We start from the raw sequence: 15,606 nt of genomic DNA on the forward strand, positions 1-15,606 counted from the left end.
TTTCATCATACTACTCAGAGCAACGTGCAATTTAAAACATATGAATTGCTTAGTTCTGGAATTTTCCATTTAATACTTTCAAACAGTGGTTGACCAGGGATGACCAAAACTGTGGAAAGTGAAACTGAATAAGGGAGAACCACATACATATAATGCACACATCTATGTTTTCTATAATAAATAGGTCAAAGAAATCAGTGGTAAATAGAGAATATCATAACACCTGTTATTCTTTTTTATTTGTTTGTATGTTTGTTTTTTTACAAACTTTCAGTATCTTTTTTAAAAAAACACAAATTACTCTAAAATAGTCTCACTTACCTGGACATAGAAGAGAACAATTCCAATGTGCCTCCAAGCCTGCATCCTGACTAAGCAGAAAAGACTAGTCTTACTTCAAGTTCAAGAACTGCCAGTGCCATGGAACCTCCCCAGTAAGCAGAATCTTTAACATTTCACTGCCTTCTTTGCAGGTATGTTTTACTTAACTAAGCTCCCTGAGAGCTGGCACTGTGAAGCATTCATCTTTAAATGCCCAATAGTACACACAGTCCAGGTCAGATCCCACCCATGTAGCAAAGGGGATTCAATGGTATATATTGATTTATTAAGTTAAAGTAAATTTAAAATGCATTTTCTTTTGGTATAATTTGTAATCCTCCTTGAAATAGTTGAGGACCCCCCCAGCAAACCACAAAACCAGAGTTGGATATTTCTGTCCCAAATATCATGTCTCTAAAATATATTAGCTTGGATCCTATGTACCTTAGGGAGAACCCCAGGCTTGGAATAAACTAGGTAAGACCTCAAATACAGCAAGGCAGTGAACCTAACACAGATTTATTAAAGCCTTAATTCCCTCTTTATATATTTCTAGCAAATTGTCACAGGATATTTTTTAAAAACCTGTTTTATATTATCTGACATGCTTTCATGAATATACCAGACATTGTTAAAGAACAGAAACTAGGGCATAACTACTTTGATGCATAGTAAGTACTGTGCAATCCCTTACCAATGCTATTCAGGGAAGAATAAAGCATTAGTGAAGAATTAAAGCAGTGCGATCTAATTGAGGGGAAATATTCCTTGCCCAGATGCAAGAGTCCAAACTAGAAAATCCCTTAGAGTCTCCTGTTAAACCCAGGGGATTACAACCAGAAATTGGCAGAAGAGTAACTCTTGGAAAAAATTTAACTTTCTTAAATCCTAAACTGCCAAGCCTCCAGCCACAATACTCCACTAAGTTTTCATGACTTTCTATTATGGACAATCAATACTAGCATCTGCTGAAAACAATGCTATTAATAATAATTAAAATATTGAAGTTTTCAGATAATACATGTTTAGTAAATTAAAGCAGATTCAAAATTACATCTCCAACATCATTACTGTCACTTGCATTCCAATAGATTTTCTTGACAGAAGAGAGGGGACTTCTACGAGCACATCAAGGACTGAGTGTCCAAAAGACAGTGCCAAGTACCATGCAGGTTAACCATGAACTTAAACACATTGGAACATGAAGAAGCACATGGAAAAAATTAAACACAATGTTTACAGATTGCATGAAGTAGCTCTTGTGTATGTGTGTAAAATATTATAAATATTCACACTCTGGTTTTAAGCCATGATGTTAGAGAACTTGATGTTTTGTTCAAAAACCTCAAATACACCTTTTTAAGACTCAGGGTATTTCTAATTTTAACTACTTTTTTATAAGGCTAATCACATAACCTCTGAGACATCTGAAAGATTATAGTAAAAATAATGTTATCCTTGCAAAGTAATCATCACAATCATCAATAACATATGCTGACACCTTTCACAGGACTGAGATGTGGAAGGTACTTCACCTGGGTGAAGTGGTTTCACAGCATTATACTTCTTTAGGTTGGCTGGCTGTTTTTAATTGTTTTTGCGGGATATTCCATGCACATTAATTCAAGTGACTTTTCAGACATATAGTATGGAGAGGTCACCTCGCTGATGTCAGTATGCCTGCCACTCTTAGGGATGCATTTTTCCTTCATATGAATGATTGTCTTCTATTTTCTAGAGCTTTAAGATGTGCTGGTTTCTAAACCTTCATTTCTTCTACACAATTCACAAAATGCTGAACCAAAACCTCAATGTGCCTGGAAGGCTTTAACAAGCACAGGAAGCTCAAGAGCAGCATATGACTTCCCTGCCATGCAGGACCTTCCTCTCATTCACTACTGAGAAGGCAGCCTCCCACCCCATCAGGTCTCCACCCAATTCCTGCCTTACTGCCCTTTGGCCCAGTGCCTGATTTCTAGTCCCACTCCCACATTTATTCTTGGTGGCAGCAAGGTTCCAGATTCCAGTTTGCCCAAGTGAAAACCCTTGTTTTGTTCCTGCCAGGTCCTTTCAATAAATCTCCCTATTTACAGTATCTTTCCTTAACTCATATACACCCTCCCTTACCCCAGTTTAGCTTCCTACAACAATTGCAAGACCGTAAATACCTGCAATGTAAAAATCTAATGCTATGATGTGCCTTGGCCTCACCCTAGATTCTTGAAAGTCAAAACTGACCCCAACCATACTTTATTTTTTTTAATATTTGGTTGTTTAGACTAACTTTTCTCTATTTTTTACCATCATGCCTCACATAAAATTGATAATAGGATGTGGCACTGTCAGGGAACGGAAGCAGCATGAGGCTCCAGTCACCTTGAGGGCTAAGATAAATACTTTGGCACTCCTATAGGCCATTCAAGGCACTGAGTGAAGGAAATGCAGAGTGATTGGGAGGGGAATTTTAAGCTCCTGGAAGCATTCAAAATTCAATTTAGACTCTATCCACACAGGGAGCTCCCTACTCAATGTGTGAGCTGCCAAGAGCAGATGTTACCCAGCTATATTAGTTTGCTAGGGCTGCTATAACAAAGTACCATAAATTAGGGAACTTAATCAACTGAAATTGATTGTCTCATGGTTCTGGAAGCCAGAAGTACAAGATCAAGATGTCACCAGAGTTGATTCCTTCAGTGGGTTATGAAGGAAACCCTGTTCTATGTCTGTCTCCAGTTTCTCATTATTTACTGGCCATTTTTGGCATTCTTTGGCTTATAGAAACATCACCCCAATCTCGGCATTCATCTTCTCATGGCATTCTCCCTGTATGCATGTCTATGTCCAAATGCCTCCTTCATATAAGGACACCAGTCATATTGGATTAAGGTCCTACCCTACTACATTATGGTTTCATCTCAATTACATCTGCAACAACCCTATTTCCACAGAAGTCTGATGTATTGGGGAATATAGTTCAACTCATAAAACAAGGAAGATATTTACCACTACCTGTGGATTACCTGAGAAAGGGCCTGGCACACTGAAGGTATGCAATACATGTATGCTAAATAAATGAAGATATGCATGTATAATCCTTAATGAATGCAAGGATTCACTCAGTAAGGATTATTCACCTGATTTGAGATGATAAAGAAGTATCTAGTTTGGGGTGATGTAGTTTTATGTTCATTATTAAACACTGGACACTACTGATGAGAGAAGCTCCTGCTAGGAAAAATTTCTGAGACTGTTTCCTGAAAAACTGAGGCACTCAGCTGTCAGATCACAGCAAAAAGCTCTGAATTTAATGTTAGAGTGCTCTAAATAGCAGTTAACATTATCCTTCAAAATGTCATATATACTTATAAAAAAGGTTTTAGTGTCAGATAAGAGTCTCTCAGTAATTTGATTTATAGGAAAAGGAGACCAGAGAAAAAATAACTATATTGTAATTAATTACTTATGCAAATGGTAGGCTAAATTTAGATGCACAATTACATGTCTAATCATAGCTGGCAAAGGTTGGAAATTGCATGCTTGGACTGAGATGCATGCCTTCCTCTATGTTCAGGTGCTCAGACACCATCTGTCACCTCATTCAAGACCACATCAGCTCTTAATGCAAAAGAGAAACCCTTGGAATATGGTCCTAGAAGTGCCCAGCCTCCAGCCTTAGGAATCTTGGTGAGATGTCACTCAGTCTCTCTGGGATTTGGTCTCCCCAACACACAGTGCAGATATTACACAGCATAGCAGTTCTGTGGTGAGGACTGACCTATAACTACAGCTATCATGAAGTTAGGGGGAAAAAATGTTGCTATCATTGCTACAAGCCAAACAGCTGATATTGTGTGCAATTGCTACTGAAATACAAGTAATATCAGAAAAGTCCTTCTGGATATACAGAAGCTCTTCATACACTCAAGTCAAATGACAGGTTGCTGTGTCCTTCCATCAACCCTGAAACTGTTAGCTCTATAGTCTTAATGCTGATGATCATTGTGCATATTCTGGAAGACACTAGCTAAGTATATTGATTGATATATAGATATATTGGGTTGGCCAAAAAGTCTGTTTAGTTTTTTCCATAAAATAGAGACACATTTTTCATTTTCACCAATAACTTTATTGATTTGGATATGTTGACTATGTCAGCTATTTTCCACTATTGGCTTCTATTGGATAGAGGCCAGGGGTGCTTCTAAACATCTTTCAATGTATAAGACAGCCCCACAGCAAAGAATTATTTGGTAAAAATGTCAACAGTACCAAGAAACTTTGCAGATCACTTTTTACACGTTTGATCAGTCACAGCACCTTCTCCATGCACTGCACAAATTGTTTTATTTGCATTTCAGTTGCTTTATTATTTCAGTTGCTTTCTTGAAATAATACATCATAATACACCAAAATGTTACATATATTCTTCCATTTCAGTGTTAAATGGCTGCACGAAAATTCACCAACTGTGATGTTCCTTTAAATGCATGCTGATATGACAGCTGTCACAATACAATCCAACAAAATTGTTTTGAAGGAAGTTAAAGACAATAAAGCACAACCAAAGCCATCATATGGAAAAAACTAAACAAATATTTCGGCCAACCCAATAGATATGTATGTGCTAAGCACTGTGTGTGCACGCACAGAGAGGAAAGAGACAGACAGGCAAACTGATGAAAGTCACATTGCCAATATTCCCAAATTGCAACTGAGTTATAGCTTTGAAGTTTATGAAGCATATTGTTGCTGTGTTTTTTCTGAGGATACCTATCAAAGTATATTTGTATCTGTGAACAGATACACATGTGTACAGTTTTGATATTCAAAGTGTATGTGTCTGTGTGTGCCCTCCCAAAGCAGCTATAGAGTACTGCAAAGAATAATGGCTTGGGAGTTAGCTAAAGGCCTAGATTTGAATCCAAGTCCTGCCATTAATGAAAACTGAAAAGAATGATTTTATTACCCAAAATGTGAGCATTAAAATGAGATTATGTGAAAGACTTGTAAACTAAAAATAAAAATAAATTAAAAAATAAAACAACCCTCACAAATCTTACAAATCAACAAAGATAAGAATCATATGTTGAGAGTGTCAGGCAACCTTGTATTCATCAAGGTGGAGATATGAACGACTGACCCTTCCTGACACTTCTGAACACATTGCCAGCATTCACTCAGGTGGTGTGGCACTGTAGCAACCACATAATTTCATCCTGAGCTTTTGTCATGGGGCTGGAGTTATCCTAGGGACAATGGTGACTAAACCAAGTTTCTCTTCAGTGTCTACACATAGCTTTCTCATGCCTATTCATTCTTTATGGGACACTCATTTTATCACACAATTTGAGAGGAAAAGGATCAAGTTTTCCCACTCAAAATAAAAAGTTGGGGTCACTATGGCCAGGTAGCTCAGCTTGTTAGAGCACCCAGTGTGACAAGGTTACTCATTCAATCACAGGTCAGAGCACATACACAATGGAATACTACACAACAGAAAGAATGAAGGAGCTCCTACACTTCACAACAGCATGGAAGTAACTGGAGAGTATTACACTGAGTGAAATAAGCCAGGCAGTGAAAGACAAATACCATATCATCTGTCCTATAAGTGGAGTCTAATCAACAAAACAAACAAGTAAGCAAAATACAACCAGAGACACTGAAATGAAAAACAAACTGACAGTAACCAGAGAAGAGGAGGGAGAGGGATAATGGGGGAAAATAGGGGAACGATCATCAAGAAACATGTATAAAGGACACATGGACAAAGCTAAAGGACGTAAGTTTCAGGGTGGAAGGCATGGATGGGAAGGGTGGGAGGTGTGGTGGGGGGAAATGGAGACAACTATACTTGAACAACAATTTAAAAAAGAAAAAGAATCAACCAACGAATGCATCAGTGAGTGGGGTCACAAATTTGTGTGTGTGTGTGTCTCTCTCAAACTCAGTAATTATTTTTAAAAAGTAGAAGTTGTAGTCAAGGCAGTATTCCTACTTGGAGCATGTGCTCTTTGAAAGAGAACCTACAAAGACAAGCCTGAGAGCACAAGGAGAAATGCTGACCAGCCTCTATCTATTCACCTACGTGCCACACACTAACATAATCATGTCCCCTTGGATGGGGCTGAAATTGGGAAAACAACAATGTGACATATGATGAAGTCATGATGTGTATTTATTATGAACCCTTTAGGGAATGAGAGCTCATTACCTTTGCCCTTTGCATCTCCCACCAAATTCTTAGCCAACTCTACATTCAAAAGATTCCCTTCAGAACCGGTATTGTTGCACTCTAAATATCCTTTATCAAATATGGCCTCATTCATAACCTGGGTAGTTAATACAGTTCAATCACAGGGAAACTTTAGGCCAAAATGTTAAAATTTCTCATTTCAGTTTGACTGGCTAGAGAAGGAGGGTGCTGATCTGCAAGTCAGAGGCCAGAATGCAGTCTCTCTTCGACTGCCAAACTGCTATATGACCTTGGAAAAACTCCTTCATTGCTATGGGTCCAATTACTTTCATAGATAAAATTACTTAATAGAAATTTATAGCTCTACTATTCCTTGATTTAATGTTAATAATAAGATTAGTTAGACTACCATTGACTGCTGAATATGAATAAAGATATATACATATATGGCTGAAAATTCAAGTTATATGGACTATTTTAATTTCCAAATTATGGATAAATTACCTAACATGTTAGTGGCAACTCATAGCATGGATAAATGAGATGGTATAGTATTTTGGTTAACTTGGAGTCACTATGTGACAATTAAAAATTTTCAAAGAATCATAAGGCAAAAATTTAGTATATGTTTTGCCTTATGGTTCTTTGAAAATATGTAACAATGTAACTACACTGAGTATATTTTTTCAATTTATAAATATGAATTTGAATGTAATATCTCTTAGGGTCATTATAATCACACAATTGTAATTACTAGTGAAACTTGAAATGTTAGTTAATAAAAATTTTAATTAGGATCTTCTATACTTTATTTTTAAAGTGTGTATGTGCATATGAGGTTATTACAGATGAAGATAACTGAATATTTGGACTACTGCCAAAATGTGCTTATATTTCACTAATTTTGATTGGACCTTAGTGTGTTTTCTAAATTTGGGCAAAACATACTAAATACAACAAAGTTAGATTCCACATATGCTTAATTACAAATAGCATTCTAGTAGTTTGTGATTCAATAACTAATAAAAAACCATGGTTCATCCTTGATTCAGATTAACAACCCCTAACCCATCTTACATTTTAATGATCTTCAAACCCAAAGATTCAAAGTGACCTCATATTTCTAAAAAAAAAAAATTCAACCCAAATTTCCCCAAGGGTAGATCAAATTTCCCAAGGCATATCCAGGCTAGGGTGGTCTGAGCCAGACAGGTTGAGCCCAGGAACACCAGTATCCAAGAGAGGCACCTGACCACTAGAACACAGGGTGGCTCACCAAGCACTTTTCAGCATTCACTAGAATGAAAAGCTAATAGACCAGAGATATGTCTTCCAGAAAGAGCTCAAGCATTACTTGTCTAAACACATATTGCTTTCTAAAGGTCATGCCAAGGTGTACAGAGTATTGCCATAAAATATTTGAGCAGTTAAATCAGTGGTTTAATGCTTGGCAATTTAACAAACTTAAACTTTAACTGGCAGAAACATACTTTCCTACCACGACTGAGGCCTCACCATAGTAATAGAAGAAATCACTAAAATATAGCCTGACATGGAGTACAGGAACACATTTATTATGATTGTGACCTGTCCATCACAATGCCAATATATAATGTATCCCTAAGGTTTTATGGATCCCATAACTGCCATAATTTTAATGGTTGTGAGTCATGGGCATTTATGAAGATGGAGTACTTCAATGACTATCAAATTGGACTCAAGATGCACATATTCTTTAAAAAGATTACCCAAAATACTATATCTCCTTCCCTGCCCCTTACATGATTTCCTTTAGGTAAATTGTCATTACTAACTTAGCAAAAATAATGTTAAACAAAAGTCCACATGGAACTTTGGTAATTTCAGAAGATTAACATATTTGTTGTATCATACTAAAACTTACATAAAATTATCTATAAAATAGATATTGTAATATATTCTAATCCCACATACCTATTAAAGAAATAAATATACATCCTTTCCCTTTCTGTCCAGTCCCTACGTCTTCCCAGTTTATCTTCAAACTAAAACAAAAATCAACATGTGATATTAAAAGTAAAACAAAATTGGAGGGAATTTCAGGGGAGAATGGGAAGGGTTTACAGGAACAAATATAAGGGACACATGAACAAAAACTGGGGGGGTGGAAGTGGGAGGGAGGTGGGGAGAGAATGGTGGGCTGGGATGGAAGTAATGGACAGAAAACTGTACTTGAACAATGATTAAAATAAAATTAGAAAAAAAAGTAAAACAAAATAAAAGTTAGTGAAATAGTCTACTTTGACATCCTCCTGCTTTTCTCACAAATTGATCATTATGCCAGCATTTCTTAAGTTGGCGAACAGCATGAAGATGAAAAAAAGCCCAGTGGTTTCCACCAAAACATAAATTTGATTAGCATTGACACCAGTGATTTTTTTATCTTTTCTTTTTTTTCTGCCCAAGTGTAAGTTTTAAAAAGTTGCTGCAAGGTCAATTTATAAATTATTTTTAATACTGTATCAGCATTTGGCACATTCTAGTATGTAAAGAATACTGAGAAAAATAGCTACATGTCAGTTTGAGTCCTTTTAATGTGTATTATTTACAGCTTTCTCTAAGGAAGCCTGGATTATGACTCTTCAAATGAAAGATCATATATACTTATAAAGGATTTGTGTGTTTATGTTTTCTATAGCTTATTAAACTCCTTTTGTTTTTTGTCTTTATTATTGATGAAGTAAGCTAATTGAATATCATCAGGGTCTTTTCATAATCTTCATGAGTTATCTAACAAATAAATACAGAAAAAGCTGGTTTAACCATTCAAAAAGTATTGATATGATATTAGAAATGACAAAAACCTGTCTCAGAATCAAAGTGAAATCATATTATTTTGTACAGTAATCCTGATTAAATTTAGCAAAACTCTTTTAAAAAGCTTTGCTGGCACCTTTGTGAATATAAAAATTAAGGTCTTAACAGTTTCCCCTTGATTTTTTAACCTTTGAGCATTGAAAAAGACACATGTCCTACAATAAATGACATCCTGTTAATCATTAAATAAAAGATTTTGTAATAAAATTAACTTTGTAGTATCAATAAAATGTCTTACCTGTTGGGTATTTAAATTCAGGTTTTAAGATTCATTTGCTGTTCTCTCATTTGTAACATACAAGTAAGGGAAACAAATTGAGTCCAAATCATTTCCATGAGCCTTGAAACTACTGCTGAACAGACTATTAAAAGAGATAACTAGCATATGAATCTTCAAAGGACCCTACTATGCAGCCTGTGTGTGTTTTGTGCCTTTATTATAGTATGTGAACACATACACATTTGGGAGTATTACCATATTTATCTTTGGTTTATCTTATGGGAAAAAGACAGAAACATGGAGAGACATGATAAAAATTTTATACTCAAGGACAATAATAATAGCTATTAAATTCAGTGTACCTAATATATGTCTTCACTATAAGATAGAAGTGGCAAGGTGAAGCTGTGAACTTAAAAGAATGCAAAAGGAGAACTCGCTGTCTCTGTCACACAACACTCATTAACAGCCTGCTGGTGTCATAATTAAAAATGAGGGCTCTGTGGTCAGTCTGCCCAGGTTCAAATTCTGGCTCCACCATTTACTCAATGTTCCTTGGATTCACTTATATATCATTTATGTAATCTCATCAAACCTCAGGTTCTTCACCTATAAAACGGGAGTTTCTTTTCATTCATTCAAAACATGTATTCAGTGTTTAATATATGCCAAGCATTATTCTCTATACCAGATATACAATATAGATGAGACTTCTTCCTTTGTGGAGCTTTCATGCTAGTGGTTCTTGGGAGGATGAGATCAAGCCATGGGTTACAAAGAGGCTGAAACAGAGTGGGCATTCAATAAACATGTCAGTTAATAGGATTATTATTTTATTATTACAAGGCACTAGACACCATGTAAGACACATACATGATCTCTAATCTTCAAAACAACTCAGTAAAATAATTATGAACACTGTTTTACAAGTGAGAAAATGAGGGTAAATGAGGTAAACTATTCACCTATTCACAGGTCTGCTTTCCCTCTTTCACAGATAGGAATTACACTTTTATGTGAGAAATCCTGTGTTATGTAAGCACATTACAAATATTAACACATTTACATAATGCCTTAAAATCCACCATCTTCTCTCATTCTACCACATTGCTGATACATTAATTGATATTTGTTATTTCTGTTCACAAATTTTTTAAACTTTACTCAATTCTCAATCCACTATCATAAATACACATACACACATATAAACAGCACAGTCATATTTAATATATATATATTTGAAGTCAAGGTATATCAAAGAGATAAACAATAAAAGGAAATAGAAGGAGCCCAACAAGAAGTGGTGGAGCCAGATTTCCAAAAACAGTTTGCAAATATCACCCTGCAGAAAAAAGGAATAAAGAACACAAGGAAAAGATGGAAAGATTATACTGATTTTTAATCAGAACTGGAATTATATTTCCAAAGATTTTGAAAAGGAGAAGATTAACATTTAATTAGATCAAGGTTATCAACAGAAGAAAAATTTTAGAAAGATATTACTATGAAATTATTTTTCTCTTATTATTGACAAAGATCAGTATCAACATCCTTACATTACCACTTTGGACCCTTCCCAGACATACTTTTCCCTTTGCTGAGCATTTCCTTAATGATCTTGTCTCCATCACACATCTCTTGTTCACATAACTCAGCCATTCTTGTAGCCCCAGTATTGTATAAATGTGCAATGAGACACTCTCAGGCTGTTCCCACTGCCTGGAATTCTATTTTCCAGGTAGCATCATGGTTAATGCCCATACCTCCTTGAGGAGACCTACTCTGACCTTTTTACTAAAAATTTAAATTTAATGCCCTCACCCTCACCACAACATTCCTATCACTATCATTCTCTGTAATGCTGTATACTACACTTATCTATCCATGTTTTTTTTCATTTTGCCTATTTCCCCCCACCTACTCCAAATTGAATATAAGCTCAATGAAAGTACAGTCTGTTTGTCTTTGCCCATCTGTTAATGGATGTACCATAAGTGTATATAAACAGATCCTGTTATAAACAAACAAAAAGTATTAAATAAATTTAAAATGCCAATTATTTTTTTCACACTTGCTCCAATGGACACAGGTGATGCTTAAAAGCAAAACAAAACAGTCTTGATACTTCTGGTTGGGCATTCTTGAGAGAAAAGGATAACCTATAGTCTCTATTATTTAAGGGACTGAAATGTGAGATGAATCACAATTATTCTGAATATTCTTAATTCAAGTTTTTTGTTTTGCTTTCTTTTATTTTTAGTTCTTATTGCTTATGCTATTATAGATGCCCCAATTTCTCCCCTCACTTTTCTCCATCCAGATCACCCCCCATTAAATATTCTTAATTCAAGTTTTAAAGCACCATTTCAAATAACTAAATGCAAAATGTAAAGAATAATCCAGAAGCACAAGAATAATAATCACAATATCAAATGCAAATAACTAGAGATAAGAAATTTCTCCACTAAAACTATGTCAGTCAAAGTATTTTTAAGGTCAGTTAACATGCTAAAGCCACAAACTGCACGATACAAAAAAAAAAAAAAAACCTGCCAGTATAATCAGGCCAAACTTAGTAAAGAATTATTCTATAGTCTAAGTTTAATTTAAATAAGTCAAAACTAAAAGAAGAATTTTGACCTCCTCCTTATGATTTGCTAAGTCTTGTAAATTACTTTGGGGAAAAATTAATGATTACTAAGTAAAGAGTGAATAGCACATTTAACACCATTTCCTCATCACTGACAGGAGGAAATAGTATTCATCACATTGATTGTGAAACAGGGTTGAAATGACAGAAGGAATGAGCACACAACAGCTCAAAATGATTATAAAACATTGAAAAATCTGATATGCTACATAAATGCTAAATTTGAAAATAAATTTTAAAAAAGTAAAGAGTAAAAAATACAAAAAAAAAGTCCATGTGAGGAAATGAGTGTTCCAGGGCCCTGGAGATTATAACTGAAAGAGAATTTCCATAAAAACTAAAATAGATAAATTATGCATCAGTAGGATATGAATAGAACAAAATTCAAGATAATAATCCCATTATTCCCCAAATAAGGCAGACCTGTTTAGCGAAACAGATCTTTAAAGATCTGTTAGAGAAAGATCTGTTTAGCTCATGTTAAACCAGAACAATAATTCAACCTACTGCAAGATAAACACAACAAAATTCTGAAAGCTCAAATTGAAAAAAAAATAAGTGGACAATTACCTCCCCCAAATCTTTGCTCATATTTCAAGGTAGTGGCATCAAAATAAAGTAGAAGAATGCCAAGTAATTGCATGCCGGCCTAGGAATGGCTTGCTGGTTCTCCAACATTACATGAACTATTTCAGTACCTATTTCTTTGCATTGAGTAACACTGACATTGATACAAAATCATATGTACAGGTCCTCACATTTGGATACCTTGTGCTATATCTGCTGAGGATACAAAAGTTCAGACTACTTGGGAAGAGAGAGAAAAGGAGAGGAGCCCACACAGAACAAAATAAAAGCATTTAAATCAAAACTAAAGCTGTAATTACAGCTATCTCATATAAGCTCTTGCATCAATTCTATGATGTCAGGCAAAGTATCCCTTAAATTACTAAGGGATGTCTCTAACTTCAAATGATTTTCTGAATTCAAATAAATATGTCCAGGTGGTGATATCACAACTATCTCTTTTATTTACCTGGCTGGTGTAGCTCAGTGGATTGAGCGCAGGCTGCAAACCAAAAGGTCACTGGTTCAATCCCCAGTCAGGTCACATGCCTGGGTTGCAGGCCAGGTCCCTTGTGGGGGCCCTGTGACAGGCAACCACACACGATGTTTCTCTTCCTTTCTTTCTCCTTCCCTCCCCCTCTCTCTAAAAATTGTTTTAAAAATTATAAAAAATAAATAAATCAATCGCTTTTATCTAAGAGAAGACAACTGTACTTATCCTGAAACAGAACGGTTCCTTTTTTCTTAATGTGATCTAAGAATTTATAACCCAGGAATAGCTCCTCTTCACTACCATGAGTAAAACATAAGGAAGAAAACCAAATTTAATTATGCCAAGTCAGAGTACAAATGGCCTCCTCTCCATTCTCCCTTTTAGACTCAAATTTTAATATAAACAAGAAATATTAGCAATTGATTCAAGTTAATAACCTTAAAGTTTGAAGCTCTTCATAAGTGCATTTATTATTTATCCATCCATCCATCTATTCATTTATTTATTAAAACATTTTGAACACCTACTATATAGAACACATACTACAGTGCGCTAAGTACCATGTAACTTTCTAGAAATCAAATTATTTGCAGGTGGCTGCAAAATTCTCTTAATGGCCTAACAAAAATGGATGAAATTTGTCCTCTAGATAGGATGTTCTGACTTCCATATTTCCAGGAAATCTAATATCTAAACACATCTAATATCTAAACACATCCCTACCTCTTCTACATCTCTGCATAGATCACAGGTTTCTATCTTCCTTGTGGTTATTTGTTAATATACTTGTCTTCCTTCTGAACTGTAAACTCCTCAAAGCAAGCACTGTATCCACCCACATAGCTCCCACCTACTCTCTTACTGAAAGAATGAATACAATGCCTGGTACATTATGTATGCTTAGAATAGCTGGATTGTGTAAGACATCATGGAGGAGCAATAGCATAAACTGCTAAAGGAGGAAAACCTCTATAGTGCCATAGCTGAGAATTCTCACAAATAAAGAAAATGAGTTCCTTAGCATAAGCACCTAATATAAATTAAGAGTGTAACATAACAATGCTCATGTTCTAGGAGTTAGAAAAGAAAATGGACACAACTGTATTTAAACATCAATTTAAAAAAAAAAAAAGAGCATTCCAGATATCCTGGTGCTCCAGGTGAAACTGACACTCTCCAAGCCTCAACACCATCATTTACAGGAATAGAAGAGTCCCAAAACCCTTTATGCTCTTGACAAACCTCCCTCCTTCCTCTCCACTCATCACACCAAGCCTTGCCACCACTGTCTGCCTAGAGTCCATTGAGGTTAACTTGATTTTCCACTCTTAAAAAGCCCAGGATTTTTAGTTCATTCCTTCTCTCTTAGACTGCCATCCCATAACAGTTCTTTCATTTTCTCTGACCTTATCCACCATGTCCCAAAGTCTGCAGTGCTTTCCTCATATCCATCAAAGTTCATTATCATGAGTAAAATCCATCCTTGCTGAAATCCTTCTCTTGACTCTCTCCTTTAGCGCCTTGCTCCAGAGTAATACCTGGCTCTCCCTGGAGGACTCAGCTTCTTCTCAGCTGTATGACTGAAGACTGCTTTCTTTCCGCACTACCCTAACAATAGTGCCAAAAGGGAGGTTGGTGTCCTTCTCCTCTTTGCCAAATGATTCTCCTTTCCTCTTCCTGAAAGCACCACAGCTCTTCAGGACTGCTACTGAGCAATACCTATTATGAGCAGACCATTCTTCCTCCCTTAAAGCCTTTCAACACCTTGCTCCTTCTTGTAATCATCACTGACCTCTAGCCAAAACCCCTTCCTTTTGGAAGATCTTTAACTTTTAACTCACCATTAATCCCTAGATGAAACCTTGAAATAATTCTTGATGATTTTGTTTTCCAGTTAACAATGGTGTTTCAGGTCCTTGCATTTTTCCTCCAATGATTTTGTATTCTTCCCAACTTCAGCTGCTCAGACCCAGGTTATAGATAAAAAGTCTTAATACCTCAAGTAACCTCATTATCAAGCATCCCACTCTGAGATCACCACCTCCTGTTTTCCATCTCAGTCCCTTATTCTTGGACCCTAGCAAGACTTAAAATTCATTGATCTCATCACCTTGTCCATGCCTCTAACACCCCTTTATGCCCTCACTTCTCACCATCCCTACTTAATTTTTATAATTATCTCTTTTTTATTATGATTAGATTTCTTAAAGTAACATATTAAAACATTTTATTTGCTCACTGCAAGTGAAATCTTGGGCAAATTATTCAACCTTGATAGGTCCCAATTTCTCTTTTTACTGGAA

The 15,606-nt window shown here is 35.7% G+C and overlaps 1 long non-coding RNA gene across 1 annotated transcript in view; it reads left to right on the plus strand.

Moving 5' to 3' along the window:
* Positions 1–5,055, plus strand: part of LOC118497387 — a 28,351-nt gene extending 23,296 nt beyond the window's left edge. Inside the window, exon 3 of the long non-coding RNA XR_004899911.1 lies at positions 5,044–5,055. This is a non-coding gene — a long non-coding RNA (uncharacterized LOC118497387). The remainder of the gene's footprint in view (positions 1–5,043) is intronic.
* The last annotated feature ends 10,551 nt before the right edge of the window (positions 5,056–15,606 follow it).

Source organism: Phyllostomus discolor, chromosome 11, assembly GCF_004126475.2.
Source record: "Phyllostomus discolor isolate MPI-MPIP mPhyDis1 chromosome 11, mPhyDis1.pri.v3, whole genome shotgun sequence".
Taxonomy (NCBI): Eukaryota; Metazoa; Chordata; class Mammalia; order Chiroptera; family Phyllostomidae; genus Phyllostomus; species Phyllostomus discolor.